Source organism: Bos indicus x Bos taurus, chromosome 2 (genome assembly GCF_003369695.1).
Source record: "Bos indicus x Bos taurus breed Angus x Brahman F1 hybrid chromosome 2, Bos_hybrid_MaternalHap_v2.0, whole genome shotgun sequence".
NCBI classification, from domain to species: domain Eukaryota; kingdom Metazoa; phylum Chordata; class Mammalia; order Artiodactyla; family Bovidae; genus Bos; species Bos indicus x Bos taurus.
The window spans coordinates 4,884,687-4,891,743 of record NC_040077.1 but is presented as its reverse complement, the minus strand read 5'-3'; the positions used below and the strand labels follow the sequence as shown (position 1 = coordinate 4,891,743).

The 7,057-nt window shown below is 44.6% G+C and overlaps 1 long non-coding RNA gene across 1 annotated transcript; it reads right to left on the bottom strand.

Moving 5' to 3' along the window:
* Window positions 1–2,643: 2,643 nt before the first annotated feature.
* On the bottom strand, window positions 2,644–4,600 carry LOC113880708. Its single transcript, XR_003507806.1, has 2 exons — window positions 4,558–4,600; window positions 2,644–2,877 (listed from the first exon to the last, which is right to left on the bottom strand). It is a non-coding gene; the product is annotated as an uncharacterized LOC113880708 (long non-coding RNA).
* Between the last annotated feature and the right edge of the window lie 2,457 nt (window positions 4,601–7,057).

Here is a 7,057-nt window from a genome sequence, read left to right as displayed (position 1 = left end):
GCTGAATGTGGTACAGTCTGAGCAAAAATAAAGGTGTGATAGTAATGGGTTATTACCCATAGATTATATAGTGGAAGTAAGAAACAGATTCAAGGGATTAGATCTGATAGAGAGGGTGCCTGAAGAACTATGGACTGAGGTTCCTGACATTGTACAGGAGGCAGGGATGAAGACTATCCCCAAGAAAAAGAAGTGCAAAAAGGCAAAATGGTTGTCTGAGGAGGCCTTACAAATAGCTGTGAAAAGAAGAGAACGAAAGGCACAGGAGAAAAGGAAAGATATTCCCATCTGAATGCAGAGTTCCAAAGAATAGCAAGGAGAGACAAGAAAGGCTTCCTCAGTGATCCACGCAAAGAATAGAGGAAAACAAGAGAATAGGAAAGATTCGAGACCTCTTCAAGAAAAATAGAGATACCAAGGGAACATTTCGTGCAAAGATGGGCTTAATAAAGGACAGAAATGGTCTGGACCTAACAGAAGCAGAAGATATTAAGAAGAGGTGGCAAGAATACACAGAAGAACTGTACAAAAAAGATTTCATGATCCAGATAATCACGATGGTGTGATCACTCACCTAGAGCCAGACATCCTGGAATGCAAAGTCAAGTGGGCCTTAGGGAGCATCACTACAAAAAACGTTAGTGGAGGTGATGAAATTCCAGCTGAACTATTTCAAATCCTAAAAGATGATGTTGTGAAAGTGCTGCACTCAATATGCCAGCAAATTTGGAAAACTCAACAGTGGCCACAGGAGTGGAAAAGGTCAGTTTTCATTCCAATCCCAAAGAAAGGCAATGCCAAAGAATGCTCAAACTATTGCACAATTGCACTCATCTCACACGCTAGCAAAGTAGTGCTCAAAATTCTCCAAGCCAGGCTTCAACAGTACATGAACCATGAACTTCCAGATGTTCAATCTGGTTTTAGAAAAGGCAGAGGAACCAGAGATCAAATTGCCAACATCTGCTGGATCATTGAAAAAGCAAGAGAGTTACAGAAAAACATCTACTTCTGCTTTATTGACTATGCCAAAGCCTTTATTGACTGTGTGGATCACAACAAACTGTGGAAAATTCTTCAAGAGATGGGAATACCAGACCACGTGACCTGCCTCTTGAGAAATCTATATGCAGGTCAGGAAACAACAGTTAGAACTGGACATGGAACAACAGACTGGTTCCAAATTGGGAAAGGAGTACATCAAGGCTGTATGTTGTCACCCTGCTTATTTAATTTCTATGCAGAATACATCATGAGAAACGCTGTGCTGGAGGAAGCACAGCTGGAATCAAGATTGCTGGGAGAAATATCAATAACCTCAGATATGCAGATGACACCACGCTTATGGCAGAAAGCAAAGAAGAACTAAAGAGCTTCTTGATGAAAGTGAAAGAGGAGAGTGAAAAGTTGGCTTAAAACTCAACATTCAGAAAACTAAGAGCATGGCATCTGGTCCCACCACTTCATGGCAAATAGATGGGGAAACAATGGAAACAGTGACAGACTTTATTTTCTGGGGCTCCAAAATCACTGCAGATGGTGAGTGCAGCCATGAAACTAAAAGACACTTGCTCCTTGGAAGAAAAGCTATGACCAACCTAGACAGCATATTAATAAGCAGAGACATTACTTTGCCAACAAAGGTCCATCTAGTCAAAGCTATGGTTTTTCCAGTAGTCATGAATGGACGTGAAGAGTTGGACTATAAAGAAAATTAAGCACAGGAGAATTGATTCTTTAGAACTGTGGTATTGGAGAAGACTCTTGAGAGTTCCTTGGACTACAAGGAGATCCAACCAGTCAATCCTAAAGGAAATCAGTCCTGAATATTCATTGGAAGGACTGATGCTGAAGCTGAAGCTACAATACTTTGGCCGCCTGTTTCAAAGAACTGACTCATTGGAAAAGACCCTGATACTGGGAAAAACTGGAGGCAGGAGAAGGGGACGACAGAGAATGAGATGGTTGGATGGCATCACCTACTCAACGCACATGAGTTTGAGTAAACTCGGGGAGTTGGTGATGGACAGGGAGGACTGGTGTGCTGCAGTCCATGGGGTCACACAGAGCTGGACACCACTGAGTGACCGAACCGAACTGATAACTCATAGAATGAAAAAAACACTCAAAAGTCCATACAAATATAGAAATAAAGGAATACATAAATAAATGGGGGAAAGAGACAGCTCTTTTTTTTACAGCAGAATTCCAATGAACCAATGTAGAAAGAATAATAGTAATATTTAGAAAAACCACCGTTTGGTAAAAACTATAGTAATAACTGTTGCAAACAAGTATGATCTAATCTAAACTTAGAGGGGGGAAAAGTACCATGAGAAACAGGATATTTACATAGTCATAAAGGTTCTCCCCACAGGATGTTTATTAATTACAAAGGAAAACAGTAACAGTGGAGAAATCTCAAGGACACATTTAAGTGATCAAAGTTAAAGTTACCATGACTAGTACAGGCACACATGGGAGATATTTTGGGTTGGGTTCCAGACTGCTGCAACAAAGCAAGTATCGCAATAAAGCAAGTCACACTTTATTTTCCCAGTGCCTATAAAAGTTATGCTTACACAATACCTTAGTCTATTAAGTTTGCAATAGCACTATGTCTAAAAAAACAATGTTCATACCTTAATTTAAAGATACTTTATTGTAAGGAGTGCTGACTATCTTCTGAGCCTTTAGTGAGAGGTAGTAGGAACACGAAAGGTCACTGATCACAGACAACCGAAACAAATATAATACAGAAAAAGTTGGAATATTGTGAGAATTGCTAAAATCTGACACAGAAACACAGTGAGCAAACGCTGTTGGAAAAACAGTGCAACAGAGGCACCTGATGCAGGGCTGCCACAAACCCTCAATCTGTTAAAAAAAAAAAAAAAAAAAAGGAACATAAGTGAAGTACAACAAAAGCAATGAGCAATAATTGACACAACACCTGATGTGGTATCCCGAGCCAGGCACACCATCACTTCCGTGGTATTCTTGCCTAAAACGCATAACCTCAATCTAGTAAGGGAAAAAAAAAAAAACCATCAGACAAACCCAAAGTGAGGAATAGCTTACAAAACAACTGCCCCAGGGACAAGGACTGAGGAACTGTCCCAGATGGGAGGAGACCCAGGAGCCATGACAAGCAAATGACATGTGGGATTTTCAAAATAGAAAGACTGGGTGCTGGCAGACAGTGTTGGGAGGGGGCAGCCTACAAGATAGCAAGTAACTTTCAGCTCAGGGCTGCCCTGAATGCTATTTCTTTGGCTTCATCCACTCCACTGGGCAGTAGAGAGACTAGCTGCAGCTGTCTGTGGGGAGGGGGACAGAAGAGAGAATGGGAGGAAGGCCGAGTATGTGGGCTTGGTGGTGTTACATTTGTTCCTGACACCTTTGTGTAGGTTGGAAATATTTTTAAAAAAAAATTTCAAAGCAATATACATGCGACAAAATTCAAACACAACAGTGAAGTCTTCTTCCTATCCCCAGCTCCTTCCTCCTCCCGCCCTCCCGCCCAGGGTGTCATTCAGTCACCCAGTCCTGTCCACCTCTTTTCGATGCCATGGACTGCAGCACACCAGGCTTCCCTGTTCTTCACCAACTGCCGAAGCTTACCCAAACCCACGTCCATCGAGTTGGTGATGCCATCCAACCATCTCAACCTCTGTCATCCCCTTCTCCTCCAGCCCTCAATCTTTCTCAGCATCGCTCCAAATCTTTGTTGTGACAAGACAAAGAACTGAGGAACATACACTCACATGACATATAGATGTGAGAGTTGGACTATAAAGAAAGCTGAGCACCGAAGAATTGATGCTTTTGAACTGTGGTGTTGGAGAAGACTCTTGAGAGTCCCTTGGACTGCAAGGAGATCCAATCAGTCCATCCTAAAGGAAATCAATCCTGAATATTCATTGGAAGGACTGATGTTGAAGCTGAAACTCCAATACTTTGGCCACCTGATACAAAGGACTGACTCATTGGAAAAGACCCTGATGCTGGGAAAGATTGAAGGTGGGAAGAGAGGGGGACAACAGAGGTTTGAGATGGTTGGATGGCATCAACGACTTGATGGACATGAGTTTGAATAAGCTCCAGGAATTGATGATGGACAGTGAAGGTGGCTTACTGCAGTCTATGGGATTGCAAAAATTGGACACGACTGAGTCACTGAACTGAACCTATCACTTTGTCTCTCACTGAATTCTTTCTGCGATGAGACACCAAGAATCTGAGCTTCATTGGGTCCTGAAACCAGGTACTGTGGGCTTTGGCTGGGTTCGAGTGCTAATCTGAGGTACTCCTTGGAGTCCAAGGGACTCTCAAGAGTCTTCTCCAACACCACAGGTCAAAAGCATCAATTCTTCAGCGCTGAGCTTTCTTTACAGTCCAACTCTCACATCCATACATGACCACTGGAAAAACCATAGCTTTGACTACACAGATCTTTGTTGGAAATTAATGTCTCTGCTTTTTATATGCTGTCTAGGTTGGTCATAGTTTTTCTTTGAAGGAGCAAGCGCCTTTAAATTTCATGGCTGCACTCACCGTTTGCAGTGATTTTGGAGCTCAAGAATATAAAGTCTGTCACTGTTTCCATTGTTTCCCCATTTACTTGCCCTGAAGGGATGGGACCGGATGCCATGATCTTCATTTTCTTAATGCTGAGTTTTAAGCCAGCTTTTTCACTCTCCTGTTTCACCTTCATCTAAAGGTTCTTTAGTTCCTCTTCGCTTTCTGCCATAAGGGTGGTGTCATCTGCATATCTGAGGTTATTGATATTTCTCCCTGCAATCTTGAATCTGGCTTGTGCTTCATCCAGCCTGGCATTTTGCATGATGTACTCTACATATAAGTTAAATAAGCAGGATGACAATATATAGCCTTGACCTTGATGTACTCCTTTACGATTTGGAACTAGCCCGGTTCTAACTGTTGCTTCTTGACCAGCATACAGGTTTCTCAGGAGGCAGGTAAAGTGGTCTGGTATTCTCATCTCTTTAAGAATTTTCCACATTTTGTTGTGATCCACACAGTCAAAGGCTTTAGCATAGTCAATGAAGCAAATGTATTTCTGGAATCCTTGCTCTCCCAGGTTATCAGAGTTATTTACCAAGAATTTAATGCACATCAGATAATAACAAACAGGTACATGTATTTATTGCCCATAGAGGCTGAGGGCTCTGACTTCAGTCAAAGGAAGTCAAGGAGGGTCATGGCAACTGAGAGCCAGAAGCCTCCTCCAGTAAGCGAAGGATGACCTTTTCTGAACTGAAAAGAGAAGAGACAGATATGTCTGGATGCCATCAAACACATTTATATTGCACTAATAGGTTTCAGGGCTTCCCCTGCGACTCAGCAGTAAAGAATCCGCCTGCAATGCAGGAGATGTAAGAGATGGAGGTCAATTCCCGGTACGGGAAGATCCCCTGGAGGAGCGCATGGCAACGCACTCCAGTATTCTTGCCTGGAGAATTCCATGCATAGAAGAGCTTGGTGGCCTGTAGTCCATAGGGTCACAAACAGTTGGACACGACTGAAGGGACTTGCACGCACATGCAACAGGCTGCAACCTATTAGTAGGTCAAAAAATCAATTCAGTGTTTCATGATTTTTTTTTCATTATCATAATTTTTGAAAAATAGGAAAGATATTCTGGGGAAAAAAGGATGGGAAGAGATGAAACAAGTTGGACAAAACTTTAATCTTGAAGCTCAGGGACTGGTACATGAAAGCCAATTTTATTATTCTATTTTTCTGTGTTTGAGACTTTCCACAATAGTCTCTGTAAAATATATCTTCTAGCAAGCTTTTCTTTCAAGAGAGATGCAAGAAGAAAGGAATTGACAGTGGCAAGAATGCATCAAGGTATTAAGGGTGAACTTGTGTTAAGGGTTAACTGTACTAAGGGCAAATTTGTTACCATGTAAAATATGTTTCTTACTGAGGGTTGAGTTTGTTTTTGTTTTAAAGTTTGAAAAGCACTGCCTGGAGCCACAGCTGTCATAAAGGTTCTCCAGGATGCTTTTCCCCAGGCTGCAAGTGATAGGGTAGGTCTTACCAGGGATCCACCTGGCAATAAACAAGCAGGCCTGACTTCCTTGAAATTTTACGTGAGGACTAGCCAGTTAATGGGTAACCAGGAGCAGAAACCACTCCGCTGGGAGTCTGTGGCCCCGTGGGGGACCCTGCTACAGCGCAGTTAGGGCTCCCAGGGGTGCTGTGGGACAAACCTGGTTTCCAGGGCTGCAGCCGGGAGCCCTCTATCCCAGAGCAAGTTCAACCACAGAGGCCTGGGGGCTCTCCCGCCAGCTGACAAACCCTGAGGCAGCTCAGCTGGGCTGGAAAGCTTCCCAGGGTGGTAATCCTCCTCGGGCCTGAGTTTGCCCTTCCCACCCCCACCCCAAGACTTGCTCTCTGCAAACCAAGGGACCTCCTTAACAGCCAGGGCTGAGCGTGCCTCCTGTGAACGTACGGAAAGTGAAGCGCCTAGGCTTTGGGGGCCACACAGCCCCTCACGGGTGCTCAGCTCTGCAGCTGTCTTGCAAAGCAGCCACGGACAATACAGAAACAAATGAGCACTGCTGTTCCAATAAAACTTTTCATGGACGCTGAGGTTTGAATTTTATGTCATTTTGTTTCTTACAAAATAAATCATTTTTTTGGTACTTCAAAACCATTAAAAATGTAAAAGTCATTTTTAGCTCCTGGGTTGAACAAAAACACGAGACAATCGGATTCGGCCCGCAGGCCGTGGGCTGCAGACCCTTGCTTTGGAAGCGGCTATCCTCCCCGCTCTCTCCCCCTCCCCCATCCCTCGCTCCTCCTCCGCTCCCCGCGCCGGTCCCCAACTGCAGCCCAGACGCAGCGGCCAGCGGTCAGGGGGCGCTGACTCACAGGCTGACTCAGCTGCAGGCGTGCATCCAGCACACGCCTCGGCCGGGCAGCGGGGCGCCGGGCGGGCGGCGCAGCCGGCGGAGGTAGGGGCGTGGCGGCTGCCGCGCCGGAGTCGGAGCGGCGCGGGCCCGGGCGCAGGTCCCGCCACAGG